General features: G+C 42.3%; 1 protein-coding gene across 2 annotated transcripts in view; it reads right to left on the bottom strand.

Moving 5' to 3' along the window:
- The window catches only part of GRIA3 (glutamate ionotropic receptor AMPA type subunit 3), a 283,047-nt gene that overhangs the window by 118,491 nt on the left and 144,837 nt on the right, over positions 1–19,719 (bottom strand). The window lies entirely within an intron of this gene.

Raw genomic sequence — 19,719 nt, 5'->3', positions numbered from 1 at the left:
ATGAAACTCCACACGAGAAAATAAGCATATGAAAATAAACTCTATTCATCCAGATGTCACTGAAAATCCTCTGGTGTGCCATCAGGAGTGGTGGGTAATGTCTTAATGCAGTCATATCCTAAGGGAAGAGAATACAGATCATGTCTTGCTGTCCATATAAAATAAGGTTAATTTGACGCATGGTTCAAATCTTAAGAATATTCCCATCTACTTTCAAAGGCTCATGAGTCTTGTAAGGGAGCAAAATGATTGGCAGAGTTTGGGAGGTAGCAAATAATGCCTTGGACTGTGTGCAAATGACAAATTTGGAAACTTACAAAGCCTTTCCTAGGGCAATTTACATGCAATGCCCCACCCAGGAAGCCCAGCAGCTTTGATCAGCTGGAGTCCTTGGTCATGGGGCCAATAATAAATACTTAAAACACCTGGACTTTTCCATCAGCTAACTTCCTGTAAAATGATGCATTTCCACACACCATGTCTTTTCCTGGAACACTTCATCTAGAAAACCTTTCACAGCCTTCTATGTATATTTGGAAATATTCTAGATGTTTTTTCAGGGAGGGTAAGGTAGGAGTGATTTGAACTAGTGTCCAGCCTAGAATAATATAGCAAAAAGGATAGTAGTTTCTCTACAACATAGCAATAGGTAAGACTGTTTTAGTCTTTGCACTTTGTATTGGCTATCCCCCCAAATTACTGGTGATTTAAATAATTCATTTTCAATAACAGTGTTCTTCATACATTCTTACATGAAATTTACTGTCAACGATTTCATGCTCACATTTACAGCAACTTTTAATATTTACAACTGTATTCTAAATATCAAGTTGTAATCTTTTTTCTTTGTAGATTTTATAAAATTGTTTGGGCCCAAAGAGCTATAATCTTGAATATCTGCCTAAGACCTACTTGAAGGACTGTATGGGTAGCACAGAGAAGGCTCATTACTTGGATCCCCCCCCCCCCAAAAAAAGGAAAGGCAACATCTGGCACGAGGCTGAGTAGCCACTCTAACGTGCTTTATTCCAGCCATAACCGCTTGGGGATAGGTGGGATAATGCAGGACTTTCTTCATTGCCCCCCAGAGTCAAACTTTTCCGTCTTTAGATATTTATCAGATCAGCAGTACTAGCATCTCACCTGAAATGACACCTTATAGAGCTGAAACCTGTAAGAGTCTAAAACTCTTTATAGATGTGATCTGAGTCACCATGAAGTCTTAGAACAAATAGGTATTTATTAATGGTGATTTACCTAAAAAGAGCTATGAACCTTGAAGTCAGATGGTTTTGGATTCAAATCCTGCACTTAGAATTAGCCTTGTTACTTAACTATGTGTGAAACTGACCCATGGATGGTTGGGTAGAGTATTAGAGTATTAGGTCTTTAAGTCAAGAGAGGAGAGGAAGAAACACATGGTGTAGGGGTGTGTAGAATGAGGAGTTCTTAGAACTCCCTGATCATGCCTCTCCGAATGCATTTTCTGTCTGTCTGTGCAGTGCTTCCAACATTCGACACCATGATCTGTGAAATTTTCTAATTGCTAAAGGAGGCAATTGAACATGTTTTTATTTTCAGATGGAAGTAAATATCAGTAACCCATGTGTTTTTGGAGCTTTTGGTTTTCAGGATAGTAGCTCACTTGGCAGGTTTCTCCCTCTTCTGGGAGCCATATCATTTAACTTTATCTCAATTGGCAAATGGATGAGAAATGATAGAGGCTTAGTTTCTGGGAGGTAAAACGCAGAATTCTCCTAATTCATAAATGTTTGGTTTGGTCTTTCACTCTTGCTCTTTGAATTTCTGTTATCTTTCTTATCTGTTAGCTTATCCAGCTTTGTGATCACACTGACACAGTAAACCACTGGGAGCTTAAAGTCAGCCATGGTGGCAGTATTTACACCACAGAAACCAACCAACACTACAAGACAGGGCTTTTCCTCCTGACCTTGAGAGCCAGTTTACCTGCATACATACCATTGGACTCAGAAGGAATACGGATGGAAATCCTAGTGAATGGAAAGGTTGCTTCTCTTAACCACATTTCATTCATCTCTTCTTTCAATGAACATTTATTGAGTGCCTGCTCTGTACCAATCCTGGAGCCAGACACTGGGGACACAGAGGTCACCAAAACCTGGTCCCTGGCCTGGAGAATATTGCTCTAGAGTATGAAAGACTGCTAAGTTCACAGACAACCATAACCCAGCAGAAATGTGAGAACAGAAATATAGACGGAGAACTGAGGAGAGAATGATTAACTCATAACTTTCTAGAGACAGAAGTACTTTGTCTCCAACTAAAGACTTAAAGAATGTTTTTTCCTGTGGTTTTTATAAGTGGGAGCCTGACAAACAGGTAGCTTAAAGAGAATGCTATTTTGAAAACAGAGATGTATTTCAGAGGGCTATTTCTCTTGATTTCAGGAGAACCTTGCTGTTTTACAGTGCTTACACTCTAGAGGAAAGATTTTTATTTGGAGTAACTACAGACATTTGTTGTGATGGTAAGCCAGGGTTGGCTCCATAAGAAATTGTGACTGAAATGATTCACTGCAAAAACTAAGAAGGGGATAAATGGTTATATTGTAAATAGAAGATGATCTGCTAAAAGCAATGCATCCCAGCTTTGCCAGTGACAAGCTATGTAATCTTAATGAAGCTACTTAACCTCTCAGTTTCAGTTTTCCATCTGTAGAAGAGTGAACATAATAGTTCAGAGGCAGCAAAGTCAGGTGGTCAAGAGTATAGGCTGGACTGCCTGGGTTTGGGTCCCTACTTTGCCCTTTAATAGCTACGTAACTTTGGGCAGTTAAACTCTCTGTGTATCAGTAGAGTTTAATCTGTAAAATTAAAATGTAAAATTGGTCTATCATTGGTACCTACTTCATAGAACTGCAATGAGGAATACATTAAATGATGTATCTACAGCTCTGAACACAGTGCCTGATGCTCATCCTACCGATATTACTTATGTTTTCCCTTCCTTATTCCTATTGCAATGCTCCCTCCCTCTATCCTCCCCTACAGCAGTCACATCTGTTCTTCAAGGCCCAGTTTATATGCAGCCTCCTCCACGAAGCCTTCCCTGATTTTATGTCCTCACTTTTAAAATGTAGAGGAGTAGTTTCCTGCTACTATGAGGTGAGGCACCAGAGCTGGGTACAGAGGGGTGTTGAGGCCATGGGTTAGGATAGCACTGGGTTGGAGGTACAGGGAAGGAGCTGAGGTTTGTATTTAGAGTTCAGGGGTGTAAGCAGAACTGGGGGTAAACCAACACAAAGTAACACACATTGCCACCCTCTACCACCCTCTCCTCTCATGCCTCCATCATTGATCAGAATCAGGAACTCAAACCACACAGAACCTGTGGTTAGGAAGAAGATGTGTGTAGGGTGGTGAAGGCAGAGGATGGTTCTACCCAGAGACAAAGGAGTGAACAAGACATAACGTCATTTTTCATGTGTCGTTGTTCTGGTGTTTCTAGCACAGGAGAGAATGGGGGTTGGGGTGGTGTCAAGAGAGGCAAGAGTGGAAATTTGCAAGGTCAGTAAGATGGATCTCTCCTCTGCCTTGTGCACCACTGCTCAAGCCTTGGGCCACCCAACTCTGATAGTAACAACTGGACTTGGCTTATCTGTGCTTCACTTCAGGAGCAGGGACACCTACCTATTCTGGGCTTTCTCACCTGAATCCACAGAGGACTTGGTGGTAGAGAGAACACCAGGGAACACAATCCACATTCCTTGGAGGCCTTCCTTGGGAAGGTCTTAGGACAGTCTTTGTCCAAGTGGCTGCTGTGTGGATCACCTGGAGGATCTCTGAAGATGCAAGCACCTGGGCACCTCTCTGGAGAGTCTTGTTCACAGTCTGGGTTAGAGGCAGGGGATCTACATTTTAACACTCAGATGCTTCTGATGCACACGGGACTGGAAGAACTACTTCTCCATGTGATGATAAAGGCCCTTTGAAAAGCTAAAAAGCAGGACCATCAATGATGGATATTCACAAAAGGGGGCAGGAAGGGAGACATTAAGCTTGTGGGGTGCTCCCTTGGGGAACTCCCGTGGGAAGCCCTGGGCAGGCAGAGGCCAGCCTGAGGACACTCACCCTGACTCCTGGGAAAGGCGCCAAAGGAGGAATTTCTGAAAGACTCTTGTTTTAGCCAGGACTGCACCAGAGGCAGACCCTGAGGCAGAGATTTGCACGTCAGTCGTCTAATTGGGAGTTGATTCCAAGATGCACTGGTAGGAGAGTGAGGACATGAGACGGCAAAGGGAGAGAAGTCTGCACAGGGGCAGAGAGGAGCAGGGTAGCTCAGAGCGCTGCTGGGAGTGGCTGCCACACACCCACCTGAAGGGCTAGGAAGCTGATGTCTGTGTCTTCCAATTCCCCTTGACCGTTGGCTGGTAGCTTCTGTCAGGAGGATTAATTCCTCCCTGACACTTCTGACTGGTCTCACTCTCAGGCTGACAGAAAGTCAAGTGCAGAATAGCCATTGGCATGCACGGAAAAGGCTAGTGCCAAATACGGGTAGGGCATCAACAGCATCTGCTGTAACTGCAGTGACCTTATGTCACATATATTGCACTTTACAGTTTACATATTTCTTTGATATGCATCATGAGCATTTGATAAGAAAAGAGGTGGGCAGTGAAGCACAATGGTGGCGGGAGTGAACTCTGGAGTCAGAACAACCTAGAACACCAGTTCTTTCTCTTTGTTGCTGAGTGACCTTGGACACATCATTTCCCTCACTGAACCTCACTTTCCACATCTGTAAAGCAGGGATCAGAATGGCACCTCCAGGAGTTCCCGTCGTGGCTCAGTGGTTAATGAATCTGACTAGGAACCATGAAGTTGCAGGTTCAGTCCCTGGCCTTGCTCAGTGGGTTAAGGATCCGGCGTTGCTGTGAGCTGTGGTGTAGGTGGCAGACGCGGCTCAGATCCCGCGTGGCTGTGGCTGTGGTGTAGGCCAGCGGCTACAGCTCCGATTCAACCCCTAGCCTGGGAACCTCCATATGCCGCGGGAGCGGCCCCAGAAAAAAAAAAATGGCACCTCCTTCTTAAGGTTATTGTAAGGACTAAATGCAGAATTTCTAGCAGAGTGCCTGAGCCAAAAGGGGATTCAACCAGTAGCATTTCCCTTTCTGCCACCCCTATCTCTCTATTCATCGTTGTACCCCACAGTGCACAGCCCCAGTGTATGGCACCACGGTGCTGCTTAATAAGTGTTACTGACATGGAAGGCTTACATGCACCCTAGAGAGGAGTCCACGCTGCTTATGAAGCAGTAGATGAAAGGGCCATTTAAAATAATATAAAATCTAGAAAAGTGTACTGAGGGGATGGGCATCGAACAAGTTCAGATGCAAGGAAGGCTTTCCCCCTGGAGAGGAAGATGTCTTTTAGACTAGATTTTGAATGATTCAGGGGAACTGTTTTTGGCCGAGATGGGAAGGAGGATCCCAGGTAGGAAGAACAGACAACAAACATAAGCTAACATTTAGTGAGCACTTACTGTGTATAAGGCATTGTGTAGAGTAATTTTTTATGTGCTTTATTTCACCGAATCCACCACAACCTTGCAAGTTAGGTGCTGTTGTAAACTTCATCTTCCATATTACGAAAATGAAGCACAGAGAAGCTGGATAACTTGCCCAAGGCCTTACAAGCAGAAAATGATGGCGCCTGGACTCAAAATCAGATGTGTCTGACTCCAAGCCCAGTCACTAAGTGTTAGCAGCTATGATAATAATTACTAATTATAAGAACTATCATTATTTCTGTGGAATGATCAGCTCCCACCATGAATTCAATTCAACAAAGACTGAGAACCTACCATTATTATACATTATTACCTAAGTGAGAAGCAGTTACAGCCTGAATCTTTGGAAATTCTCCTTTATTGTGGGGCATCCTGGGAATTTCCCTTTGGTTTCCCCTAATTACTTCTCAAAGCCTTGGGCTTGGTTCATATGATTATGACTCCAATTTTCGATTCCCTATCAGCATATGACATGAGTTGTCATTGTTTAATCACAAGCTGCACTTGTGATGAATGTTGGATAATCAGAACAAAAGCACCGGAAAAATAATTAGAGGGAACCAAAGGGAAGAGGCTCACAGTCTTGAACAAGAGCCTGTGCGAAGGTTTCTAGGACTCAGTCCCTGAAGATGAATTTTGATCCTTGTCTGAATACAAATGAATGACTCCATCAAATCATAGGCAGTTTGTCACAGTGCAGGTTATTTAGCTAGTTAATTAAAAGTCTGAGTGAGCCGGTGCCTCTCTGCACTGGGCTCTGAAGATAACCAAACCTGTGTTCTGACCAGGCAAGTTAATTTAAAATAAGTGACCTCAATTGGGTAATGGCTGCAAGTTCAAATTCCAGAATCGCTATAATGAGTCCCAGATGGATCTTAATTGTTCTTTCAGGAAACAGTGAGGAAGGGGGAAAGAGAAATGCACAAGCCCAAAGTAAAGGTTATTAGCCATATCTTTCAAAAGCAGGGGAGCTGACTGGGGCAGGGCACAGTTAATGTGGTCTAACAAGACTTCCATTGCTGCTTTCCAGATGCATCCTTCTAAAGTGGGTGTAGCTCTTTTTGGAAATAAGAACTGGGATTCAGCACACTTAACCATGTGATCTCGCAAATTACTTAAACTTCTCAGGTCTGTTTCTCATCTATGTCACTGAGAAAACACTATTACCTTACCAACCTCAAAGGATTGAGGGAGTTACTTTGCAAAAAAAAAAAAAAAAAAGCTTTGAAAAAAAAATATGTAAAGGGCTACAAGGCAGCTTTTATTTTAACTTTAATCCAGGAAAATTTCCTAATGAAAGACTTGATTTTACAGTATCTACTCTAGGTGTGTGCCTCTTTATTTTTTAAAATCTTCTACTCTGCCATAAACTGGGTACCTTCTGAACTACATAGAGCCCTTGAAAGGTGAAAGGATCACAGCGGGCAGTATGTTCGGCACCGTATCTGCGTGGTGTACCTGATGTTCTAATTTCTTAGGAGGTGCGCCTGCAGAGCTGAAAATGATTTCGGCTTTGTGGGCCTTGGGAAGGCATCAGAGAGCACACACATTTAGCATTTTTTATTACAAAACCGGATCCTTCTCCGTTCATGTTAATATAAATCTTTGACTTGAGATTACATGCTGGCACAGCACTGGGGTACCACGAGGTTACTGTAAGCCACAGTGAGAGTGGGATGGCTTTATTTCCACTTATTTTTTTTTTTAATGTGAATGCTTGGGTTTCTTTCACTGTTCTGATACATTCTAATTACCCCAATCTTCCTGAGCTCTGGAAGCCAAACATAATAAGAATTTGTACCATGATAAAAATAAGTGAAAAAACCCATAACCCAGTACAAAAGGCTGGAAGACCAAGAACTTGACCATTTGGGATGCACATATCACTGCTTTTGAAGCTACTTTTCTTTCCTGATTCCACTTTTTAAAGAGAATTGTATTGTGATGCCTATTTGAGTCCCCCTTAATGGAATGTAAGCATCTAAGACAGATTTTTAACCTATACCTACTGACAGTAATCACAACTGTTTATCCTTTAAGCCTAACCAAAACTCATTAAAGGAGTTTGCTTTTAAATCAGAATCTGCGTTCTGTCTTGTTATATGAGCCAAGCAAATAATGGAGTTGTGTCTCCTAGAATTGCATTGCTATTGAAGGGCTGTGCCTTTTGCTGAAGAGAGCTTGAGATCATAATGAACAAATAAACAAAAAGCCTTGGCTCCTCATTACCCGTCATTACTGGAACACCCATCCACGGTAGGGAGCAGCAGAGGACACAGCTTTTGTGAGGATTTTGCAAAGGTTTAAGCCATAGGCTGAGCAGCCATCACTCCAAGCCTCCCTGGGGAGTTTGGGCTATGCACCATGGATAAAAGCCACAATGTGCGGTGCACCTAGGGCAGCAAATTATTCGCTAAGTGACAAACATCAGGACTTCCCCCTACCCCTGCACCGAAAAATGTTAAGAAGCTATTTATTTAATTCAACAAATACTTACTGAGCACTTACTGGTTCCAAACTGTTTTAGGGCCTGGGAGTATGGCAGTAAACAAAACACAAAGCCTCCAAGAAGCCTGTATTCTAGTTGAGATATCTAGTGATCACTCTTGTGAATTCCTAGCTGGTTTCTACCTCTCATCTTCTGACTACTCATCATTTACACAAATTAGGCATGTCCTACCATCCCTATTAGACTATAAGTCCTTGAGGAGAGGGCCCCCATTTAAACTCATTAGTGTGTACATCACTCAGCACAGTGCCCTCTAGGCAGGTACTCAATCAATATTTGTGGAGAGTGAGAAAGGAGAGGATTCCAAATATGAGGAAGAAGGATGAGAAGCTGTATTAACTTCAGATGTTATCTTTCTGGTGTAGTATATTTTCTTAAGAATAGACTCGTAACCTAAACACTAATTCCAGGCAGTTGGGGGTTGGTGGAACTGGGATGGGGTGAGAAGGCAGGTGACTTTTACAGGGAAGCCCATATGTAGATATCTGTTTTGTCCATGTGTTGCCATAGTCTTGGATGGTGTGTCACCAAGAGGTTCACACTGGAATCCTTACTACTTGTGTGGCCACTGTGTTTCAGTCCTCTCAGTGCCTCAGTTTCTTCATTGTAAAATGATGGGGTAGTTAAAAGCTTCTCATTTCAGATATCATGTTATATATTTCCTAGTGGAAAAAAATTCATTTTCTTGAGGATCACAGAGTCATGATGAAAGGTAGAGTCATGTTCTGGCCAATGTAGCCAATTGGTATCAAGTTTCCACCATTTTGCTTTGTGATATCTGAGTTATTCTCAGTTTCCTAACTGGCACTCCTTATTAGCATTCACTATGACAAGTAAGTGGGGCTGGTCAAACTAGGCATATATAAATTTCCAACCCCTTCCATAAAACCAGATGAACTATTGATCCTTGAAGACTCAGTTCAACAAACCATCAGAAGAAAGACTCTCTGATCTGAGTCAGGCTGAGTTGGGCATTTTCTTGTGCATTCCCATTAGGATCTATGTTCCCCTCTGTAACTGCACTGATCACACTTGACTGCGATCATCTGTTTACTTGATTGCTTCCCTACTAACCAACGAGCTCCTTGAGGGCTGGAAGCATGAATTACTTGTTTTTTCACTTTTTCCTTAAACTTATTACTAGTTCTTATCCAGGACAACAGACACAAGCAGTGTGAATAGGAATGTCTTGCTTTCAAGGACAACTTGAAACCATCTCTTCACATTTCAGCAGTTCTACTGGAAAGGATTGTGCAAAAGAGCCTTCTGTTTCCTTTTTTGTGTGTACTTAAGAAGATAAAATCATTCATTTGTTTCTCCCACTTCAAATATTATTCCTATTTATGTAGATTCTATGAAGAGGACCCCCCTTGAGTAACAACAGATCCATCCTTTCCAGTTTTCACAAAAAACCGAGTCTGAACTGGTCCTCTTTATGCAAAAAAAGGTCTTTGTTAGACGTGTTGGGTTCAGTTGCAATGAGATTGCAAACAAATCTATCCCCATCTTCGTCTGGAGTACAGTAAAGGGAAATTCATCTCCATCTGACAACTTTCAGCTAAGCTTTCTGAGCAAAGCCAATAATATGGAACTCACGAAAACAATCTGTAGACTGAACAGCTTTCTCTGTATTTGGAGAAACCATACCATTTTTTCTTGGTGCATAAATCCTCCAGTATCTGGACCACTATTAACATTGCTCTTTAAAAAAAAAAAACAAACCAACAACCATAGTTTGATGGCGAGATAATCATGCATGCATTCTTGACATGAGTTCAATGAAGAGAACAAGTTGTAGGTCACTGACCAGTAAGGACCATGAAAGAAAGTAGCTAGGATTTCATATGGATTTTTTAGGGGGTACAATTCACTGGCATTATGAGTGGAGGCTGCAATGGATAGAGTCACTGAGGCAGAATACTCCCCTTCTACTTAGTTTCTTGGGCAAAACCTTCCATCCTACTTAGTTTCAATATTTTGCAATTAGTGCTTTATCTTCAACAGGATGTATGTGAGAAGTAGCTCATAACTCCTCTGGGAAGGAGACATGAACACTCTGCCCCTCCCCAATGAAAGCAAATGCCTGAGGATTCAAGGATTGGGTCTGCTGCCACCTGTTATCAGTGTAGCAAATGCAGAAGAGCTAATGGCTCTGTTGGGAGATGCACTTTCCTGCCACTCCTTGCAACTCTCTCTCAGCGGCTTGGTGGTGGTTGCCATGGACACCAAATAGTGAAGGGGCTAGGGTCAGAGTTTGAAGGATTGTGCTGTGCTTGAGTGGGTGAGACTGAAATTAAGTTAATGTGTGTACAAATAAGGTGTGTTTCTTTCCTTTGTGCCTTTGAGAAAACTTCAACAAAGCAGTCTGTCAAGCAACAATTGATTTTATATTGGCCAGGGAAGAGGGAGGAGAAGCAATTTATTGAGTAGGAGGTTCTCAAGTTAAGCACAGGTGGTAGTTTGAAATAGGTCAAGAGAAGTGAAAAGGGCTCTTAGAGCTGTTGAAGAGATAGTAATGATGGAAAGGCACTTAACAATGGCCATTAAGAAGCTTCCTATAGTGCCTGCTTTGACTGGGACCATTGCTTCACAGGCGCTGGAGCCTCATTTCTTAATCTAAGATGCAGTATTACTGAGATTTCACTCCATTTGTATTTTCCCTGTTATTTACCTCTGCAACTGTGTGTGTGTGTGTGTCTGTCTGTCTTTTAGGTAACGGTTCATCCAGTTTTCCCTTTTCTGCGTCCCCATTCTTAAGATTGGTGGGCCCATTTTCTGCCAATGCTGAACTCAGAAAGACATTGCACCCTTCCTGCCCCCATCCTCAAGAATCATCCAGTTATAGCTGGTGCCAAATTTTCTACTGTTGGGACAATTAAAGGCATGAAAACAATTTAAACCAAACCACCTAAGTTGGAATAAAGTGCCCTTGTTTATGACCAGTTAACCCCACTAGGGTGGGACAGTCCTCTTTGCCCCTCAAACCATATGCAAAGCCCTTGCCACTGTCTTGGTAGCACTCAAATCCAAACCTTTAAGATGGTCAGAGTTAAGTAACAGCGCATCATCACAGACAAAGATGAAGACTCCAAACAGCAAGGGAGCACGTCCTAGCCACCAAACCCTTCTCAGTCTCCCTCTCTTGAAACCTGCCTAGAGGATTATAGAAGGAGCTTAAATGCTCTTAGAGTTCTCAGGAGCAGTGACCACATGTTCCTTTATTCATTTTCTCCTCCTTTAGAAATGAGGTGCAGCCACTCTAATTATAACACTTGATATTTGTGAACTTGCCCTCTCTGAGGAGTCTTAGAATACCTTAGAGAAATTGTCTGATTTGTCTTAACATCATTCTGGTAAGGCAGGGAAGGATTTTTATATTTTATGGCTCAGATGCTGAAAGGTGAGATGGCTGTGCAAGGTCATGCAGTAATCTTGAGATAGATCTCAGCCAGCTTTCTGGTCTTTGGCCTAGTGCTCCATGACTTTAGAGGGTATTTGTCAATTTCTGTTCTTTTTCAGAGTAGGCTGTTGGTGGTACATATATATCAGGGAGGCTGCTTGGTAGTTATATATATATGTTTTAAAAGGTTGCAGAGAAAGTGTGGTGTCTGGCTACTAATCTCTTCCACCTTAGCTCTATCTCTAGTGACGTGACACTAATTGTCACCCATCTCCCTAAGCCCTGGTCCATTGAATGGTGCACCTTACCTGTCAATTTGTTATAACCTTCGGGCAGAGCCAGTTTGACCCTGTCAAATATGGACAGAAGGCAAGCTGCCCCTACCAGGGTGGGATTAATTTGACTGAAAGGGCCAGGTGGGTGGTTAGTAACAATGGTATCAAGCTGATTGAGGGCTCTTTCCCACACTTAGTCTCATCAAAGTCCAGGCCTTGGCATGGATCAATGGCCTTTGCCCTTCAGTGTTAGTGCAGTAAGAACTCGAATCTTCACATTTTGTTGTATTTTTTGTCGCTGCACTTTGCCTTTGCTTGGTGTCTCTCTGTAAGGGAGTCTAGAGGTCTAAGTTATTTTAAAAATAAGGGTCCTGTGGCAATATGAGCTTGAACAGTAAGTGCTGCTGTTGTAAAATGTGGTTCTTGCAGCCCTTATGGAACTGTTTGTTATGGCATCTGTCAGCATTTAGGACGAGACTCCAGTAATCATACAGCTGTGGGATGAACCTTCTAATTGCTATATTTTTGTCGCTTTTAATCCAGGAAATTTTCCTAATAAAGCTGGATGATGATTCTGAAAAATTCATTAATGTTTACAAGCCAGTAATTCTACTCCATAGGACTTTGTTAAACTCTCAGTGCCTGCAAAGGCTCATAGTGTAAGCCATACAAAGGAACAGGTGTCTGGGTATTTTTCTCCCATGCCAACTAAAAACATACTCATTGCCTGTGGAGGGATAAAATAGTTATATGTGGTTAATATTTCCTTTCTTTCTGTTTTTTTTTTTAAAGAACAGATCTGAGGTCTCACATGGTTTAAGTGATGAGATTAACTCAAAGAAGGGTAAAGAAACAAATGAAGCAAAAAAAAAAATGAAGGAAGGTATTTGTATTTTATTTTTCCACTTGAATTGGTTAATATTTTATAATTTTAGAATAAAGTACCAGCTTTTATCCTAAAATGTTGATGGTAATGGATGGGAGAGAAAGTCTTTTTTTTTTTTTTTTTGTCTTTTTGCCTTTTCTAGGGCCACTCCCGTGACATATGGAGATTCCCAGGCTAGGGGTCCAATCAGAGCTGTAGCCACCGGCGTATGCCACAGCCACAGCAACACGGGATCCAAGCCGCATTGGCAACCTACACCACAGCTCATGGCAACGCCAGATCCTTAACCCACTGAGCAAGGCCAGGGATCGGACCCACAATCTCATGGTTCCTAGTCGGATTCGTTAACCACTGAGCCACGACGGGAACTCTGAGAGAAAGTCTTTTGACTTAATACATCTTTACCACAGTGTATTATATATTCCTACGTGCAAAGGGCATGTGAGCAGGAGTATAGCAGTAGATATGGCTATAATGAGGAAGTTATGATATGCTTGTGATGAACAAACAGACCTCAGCTAATCAGAATCCAACGGCCAGAAATTCTTAATTAATAGGAATTTCCCCCAGGCATTTTACATATAAGAACTGTTGTGATATTTTATATGCATATACGTGGCAAAGCTTTGATACACCAGAAATTTCTATTAGTGGGACATTTGTTGTTCTGTACTCTAAGGATAGAGGTGAATTATAAACTTCCAGGCTGTGTCCTGGCCTTGGAACATATCATCTCTATCTCCCCTTCATATGTGTCTCCAAGACTAAGCAAAGCTCACTGATGTTGAGGCTTGCAAGATTCTCAGTCAGCAAAGAAATATTCAGTGATGGTCACTAGCCTGGAAATCTGAGAAAGCAGGGCAGTTGACTCAGTCTTAGATCCTTATCGCATTCTGCCTTCCAGAGTCAGCACGTTATCTTATCACCCCCACTACTTGGGCAAGAAAAACATCTTCTCGCCCCTCCCACCATATCTAGCAGTGAGTATGGTACAATGGCTCAGGACTCAATCAATAGTTCTTGAATTGAATTTCCTATCTTGTTATTTGCAGCACTGGGACTCATAGCCTGTTGGAACTGGAAGGGACCATCATATTGAACACATTCATTTTGCAGTTTAGGAAATGTAGGCACAGAGAGCTAAGGTGACTTTTTGAAGTCATACAACTTGGAGCTAGATCCTAGGTCTCCTACCTCCAGGCCTCTGTACTCTGCTTTATAAAACTCTGGGCTGTTTCCAGTCATCCCAAGGATTCTCACGAGGTTCCCTAATGAAAATTAATTTGAATTTGTGTTTATTTTTAAAAACAAAACCTCCAAACCTCATGGGAAATAATCAAGCAAATGATGAGGTTATCACATTTTTTTTTAAGCGGGGGAGGGGAGTGAACTCTTGGTTGAACAGGAGCATTTTCTTTTTGAGACCAAAAAGTTTCTATCATCTGAAATAAACAAGAGTCTTGCTGTTTCAAAGTAATGATCTTGAATGTGTTTTTTTTATCTTTATTTTCCCAGAGGGGATTTGCTTCTAAATATTCAAAAAGCCAGTCTAGCCAGTCTAGTGTGAAGTATGACCAGAGCACCAGACCATCTTTTTCAACAAACTGAAGATAAATTTTCTAAATATAGAATACTGGTGTCTGCTACTAACTCTTAGGATAAATGTCTTTGCATTTTAGTGAACAAGTTTATTTAAGGCTGCCAGTGAGTATTAATATCACCTAACATGTTGAAGGATTTTATTGCAAGTACAGAGTCCCACTCATTTGGGGCCTAGAGGATGGTAGACTGGACTTAATAGAAACCATGTTTGCAGTGAACATCTTTAAGAAATTCAGCCATAGCCTTTGCTTTAGGGATAATGAACCTGTGATTTTGGGGTGCATTTGTGCCTCAAAAGATTAGGGTAGTCTAATATATGTTAAGTAATAGCATAAAATCACCACATCATTAGGGTAAGAAATAGAGACCACTGGATACCATGATTAGTGAGGTAAGAAAAAGGCTCCATGAAAGGGATGAATGAGGCAGCCACTTTATAGAGAGAAATCTGGGGTGGTCGGAAGTGGGGAAAGAAAGGGTACATTGAGCGAGATACAGGAAGAGATGCAGGCAGGCCAGTGGGTATGCTTGGCTCTGTACTCATCTAGGTCTGGAAGCATGCCCTCGAGGAGACTGGGGAGCAGGCAAAGCAAAGGGGAATGGGCCCTTTTTTTTTTTTTTTTTCCCCCACATATGGGCCTTAAAATGTGCCTGGGAGAAGAAGGAGAGGCATAGATCTTAGAAACACTTTGACCTTACATTTTATGATTAGTTTACTCATATACAAAAATAAGCTTGCAGACATTTATTTTTGGCTTTTAGAGCTGCACCTGCGGCACATGGAAGTTCCCAAGCTAGGGATCAAATGGGAGTTGCAGCTGCCAGCCTATGCCAGAGCCACAGCAATGTGGAATCCGGGTCAGATCTGTGACCTACACCACAGCTCATGGCAATGCCAGAGCCTTACCCACTGATTGAAGCCAGGGATCAAACCCGTGTCCTTATGGATACTAGTTGGGTTTGTTACCACTGAGCCATGATAGGAACTCCTATAGACTTTTTGTGGCCACACTCACAACATGCAGAAGTTACAGGGCCAGGGATCAAACCCAAGCCATGGCAGTGACCCAAGCCACAGCATTGACAGCACCGGATCCTTAACCCACTGAGCCTCCAGGGAACTCCAACTGCAGGCTTTTATTCCTTTTATTGTATAACACGTATGTACCTAGTCTTTATTACATAATTTTCCATGTGTTGAAGCTCTCTAACTTGGTTCACATGGCTAGGGGCTATTACAAATTTTAAAAAGGAAAGAAAGAAAATTTGTGTTTCTCCCAATAGTTCCTAATACAGTACTCCGAATATACGCCCTTGTATGATGTTCTCAGAACAGTTCCCTGGCCCTTGTCTGGGAAATTTTCTGTGTAAATGACAATAACTATTCTAGAGGTTGATATCTCTGCCTTGTTTCTTCTTTGTGAGTTACCTCTTGATTACGCAGTGATTTCTTAGGTAGCTAAGTGATTTTATCCATTCCAAGAGGTCCTATTTTGTGTGGCATCTTGTTTCTCTATCATGGGGGTATGGCCTCAGATTAGCCTTTGAAATACAGGTAAGTAATAGCTGCTAAATCCCTAACCTATCTTTGTCTTTTGAAGATTCTGAAGGACTTCTCAATTTAGCCCACCTGTTGACATGAGCTGGTAAATAAATGGCATCCTGCTCTGGTTCAAGGGGTCTCCAGTTTAGTTGTACTGTCTCCCATCTAGTACTGGGCCCACCACGTAATTTGAATGTCATGGAGGACATAGACCTACATGTGAAGGATAGAAGCACTACCATGTGGTAGTGGAAGAAAGCTTAATTCTCAGCTTATAACCACACTTCTGAAAGCAGGTCTCTAGAAGAACTTGAGACTTCTAAGTAGAGAGAATCTTCCTTAGACAACCTCTAGAGTTAAAAAGGATCTCACCAGCCATAGGGTGGGTGGTGACAGTGGGCAGTGGGCAGGAAACTGGGAGGACAAATTTGAGTAATTTACTTTCCTATCACCCCCCCAACCTATAATTTATCCTAACCAGGTCCCCCAACCATCTTCCTTTTTTGGACTTTGGATAGGGTAAAAGAGAATATATATCTATGGGATAAAGCAAAAAATGCAAGAGTATCAGGAAGATTCTCTGGAATAGCTTCTACCCCTGAGAAATAGATGTAGGTTAAAAAATCTTCCAAAAGAATGATGGGAGCATCACTCTCTAGCCCTTTTCTACCAGATACTTGATTAACTTGCCATAGCATTTAAACTAGTCAGAGAGAGAATCCGTTACAGTGGAAAGCACCCTCCACAGCCCTGCCTCACCAGGCAGCTATCACAATAGGTGATAGGAAGAGCTACATTCCCATTGGACGAGACTAGAGTGTTCAGAAAAACCTGCTCTCGGGGGATAAACTGGACATTTTGACAGGGGCATTTATATCTTGAGGCCATGAGAGATATAGGAGCAGACTCACCCCTAACACTTTTGGGGCCCACAGCAAGGGTACAAATGGAGGACCATGTGCCACATATCTAAACGTTACAAAGGCCAAAAACAAGGTATGCCTTGGCCTGGTCTCTACCTGTCAACCTAAAAAAAGAAATAAACTGAGGCAAGCTCAAATGACCAGAAACTGAGTATATTCTAGAACAGCAGAGAAATGGCAGTTCAGGAAATGAAGGCTGTAGCAAGCTCCAAGTGAGTCTGTTGAGGGTACTGGGTGGGCTGCATTTATGGCCAAGGAGTGCAAAGAGAGGGAAGTCCAGCCAGAGTCCAAGCAGTAGGTTCACTGGCTTGATGGGGAGAGAGGTTCCTTGGTCAGGAGGTAAGACTCAGAGTTCTGTAAATTAGGCATTTATGAGAAACCAATCTCTCAGTTTCATTTTCCTGAGTACACACATGTGAGATTCTCTATTTCATATCCTCTGGTTTTGTTTTAGATTAAAATCCTTTCATGCTTCCAGACCCTGAAGCCTACTCCCTTGAAATAGACTTGGAGGCTGATGGGCTCAGGCTCCCTCCCAGGCTGGCCCTACTACCTGTGAGATACACCGTTGAGGAAGGACAGGGTGGGGTGGGGTGGGTTAGCTGGGCCCTGGGCTCAGGACTTCTGGGTGGAGACTGGACCCACCTGAAGTTGGGATGGAGTGGACCTGTCAAGTCATCCAAGAAGCCAAGGATAGTAAGTTCCCCACCTTTACAGCTTACTGCTCTGACTTGGGGTTTCTAGGCAATTCTGCATATCTTCCAAAACTACATCATTCAAGTGGTGTCCAGGGATGAAATGCAGATACCTGGAAAAACTTATCTGCCAAAACCTTTCATTTAGGGTGATTTGGGGAGGGCACTTTAAAACAAAATTAACCATTGTCTCTGGTTTCCTATGGCAAGAGTTGTCATTTTCTCCTTCACTGCCCCTGCCCCTGCCCCCCACCTTGACCCCATGTGCCTTTGTTCTCTAATCTGGGGATCCCAGTTTGGCTTATGTGTCCCCCCCCCATGTTCAACCAGCTACTAACCTTTTAAAAACTCTCAAGACCCCGAAGAAAAAAATGTCTTTGTGTCCCAGTGTTTATGGTATGAGGAGACCTGTACAGCATGGAGCTCAAGGCAGTGGCCCTTCTTACCTGGGTTTAAGGGTGATACTAGGTGTGAGAGAGGAGTGTTCCCCTCAGAGCACTGCTACTCAAGTGTAGTGGCCCAGGAAAGCTGAGCACCCACCCCAAGTATTTATCCTGTGGACATTTAGGCTTTCCCAGAGCCAGTTTTATGTTATGCTGTATTTTCCAGGGCTTAAAGAAGGGAAGACGTGATGTACCTTCCAGACTTTGCCAGTTACATTCAAGTTATTCCTTAGCAAGGAAAGGAGGAAACGGGCAACCTCTAGGGCAGTTTTTGGTAAAATAATGAGGACTGCGGTTCTTTATCTGGGAATAAATGCAGGAAGATGGGAATTCTAATTGTGCTTACATATCACTCTGAGAAAATGCCCCTCACAATTTATTCCCGCTCTTGTGGAGCCCACTGCATAGTTAGATTGCTTTGGCACCACGAGTAAATGAACCTGTTCATCATAAATGAGTTCTTCACCAAAGGGTAAGTTTAAGGGGCATATTTTTAATTCCGTGTGTTAATGGAATATGGATCCTCATCAGTGGAGAAAATATCTGTGAAATGCTTGTTGTTTAACAATGCTTGTTGTAAACAAAACTGCTGCTCCAGGCTTCATCAGGATGCTTATCTCTTATAACTTCTGGTTGAATCTACTCCAATTGAAAACCTCCATCAAATACAGGGCTGATTAGTGCAAAGATTAACAACATTTGGAGCCAGTCTCCCTGGGTTCAAACTCCGGCTCCACCAATCATTAGCTGTATAACCTCTAAGTTTCAATTCCTACATATGTTAAATGGAGATAATATTCCTATCTACTTTATAGGGCTCATGTCAGGATTAACTCACATGAGATATATAAATGCATATATCAATTAAAAGAGTATCTGGGAGTTCCCGTCATGGTGTAGAGGAAATGAATCCGACTAGGAACCATGAGGTGGCAGGTTTGATCCCTGGCCTTGCTCAGTGGGTTAAAGATCTGGCGTGGCTATGGCTGTGGCGTAGGCTGGCCCCTACAGCTCCAATTAGACCCCTAGCCTGGGAACCTCCATATGCTGCAGGTGCAGCCCTAAACAGACAGAAAGACAAAAAAAAAAAAAAAAAAAAAAGAGTATCTGGAACAATGTAAGCATTGAATACATATTTGTTATTAAAAATGCCCAGTTGGTATATGTAGCTCAAGGCTTTAGTGCCTTTAATTACTTTAATTGATGCTGAAAAATCTAGTTTATTCTCAAATAGTCCTTGAGCTTATCAATCAATGCGTGCTACCCAAACACAGAGGTTGTCTAACATGCCAAACTCATATTAGTGAGAACTAAGCATGGCTCAAGTCTTAGACTCTGTTTTCATGATAAGACCTTAGATGGAACTGATATCTTGGAATATCCATGAGGACACTGTTGCTAGTCACTAAATAACTCATTTTCATAAGCACATAAACTTACCCCTCATGAGCAAATAGCTATGGTTACCAGCTATTGGGTGCTCTCCACATGTTACTTTGTATGTTACCTTCACATGTTACCTTGCTTGATCCTCACAACACATGAGAATCCCATGAAAGAAGGTAGTGAAATGGTCTTTTTAGATGAGAAAATTGAGCTTCAAAAACTTAAATCTCTTTTATGTCATGCAACAGGGGAGTGAGAGAGCTGGGATTTGAAATCATGTGTTTGATTCCCAAGTTTGTGTTTATTGACCTCGACCACAGACACTATTCCAAGAAGAGATGATACCCCCAACCTGTCTTTGGCCTGGCAAGTCAAATAAATGTTGTACAAGGATCATTGAGAAAGAAGGACTGGGACAAAAATGGGAGAGGCACTAGACTGTACCACTATGTGCTAAGTGGAGGTTGAAGTGAGGAGCCAACACAAGGCTTTATGATTTTTACTTCA

This window comes from Phacochoerus africanus, chromosome X, assembly GCF_016906955.1.
Source record: "Phacochoerus africanus isolate WHEZ1 chromosome X, ROS_Pafr_v1, whole genome shotgun sequence".
In the NCBI taxonomy this organism is placed as follows: Eukaryota; Metazoa; Chordata; class Mammalia; order Artiodactyla; family Suidae; genus Phacochoerus; species Phacochoerus africanus.
Note: the sequence above shows the minus strand (reverse complement) of the source record. Positions and strands in the feature narration are given on the sequence as shown.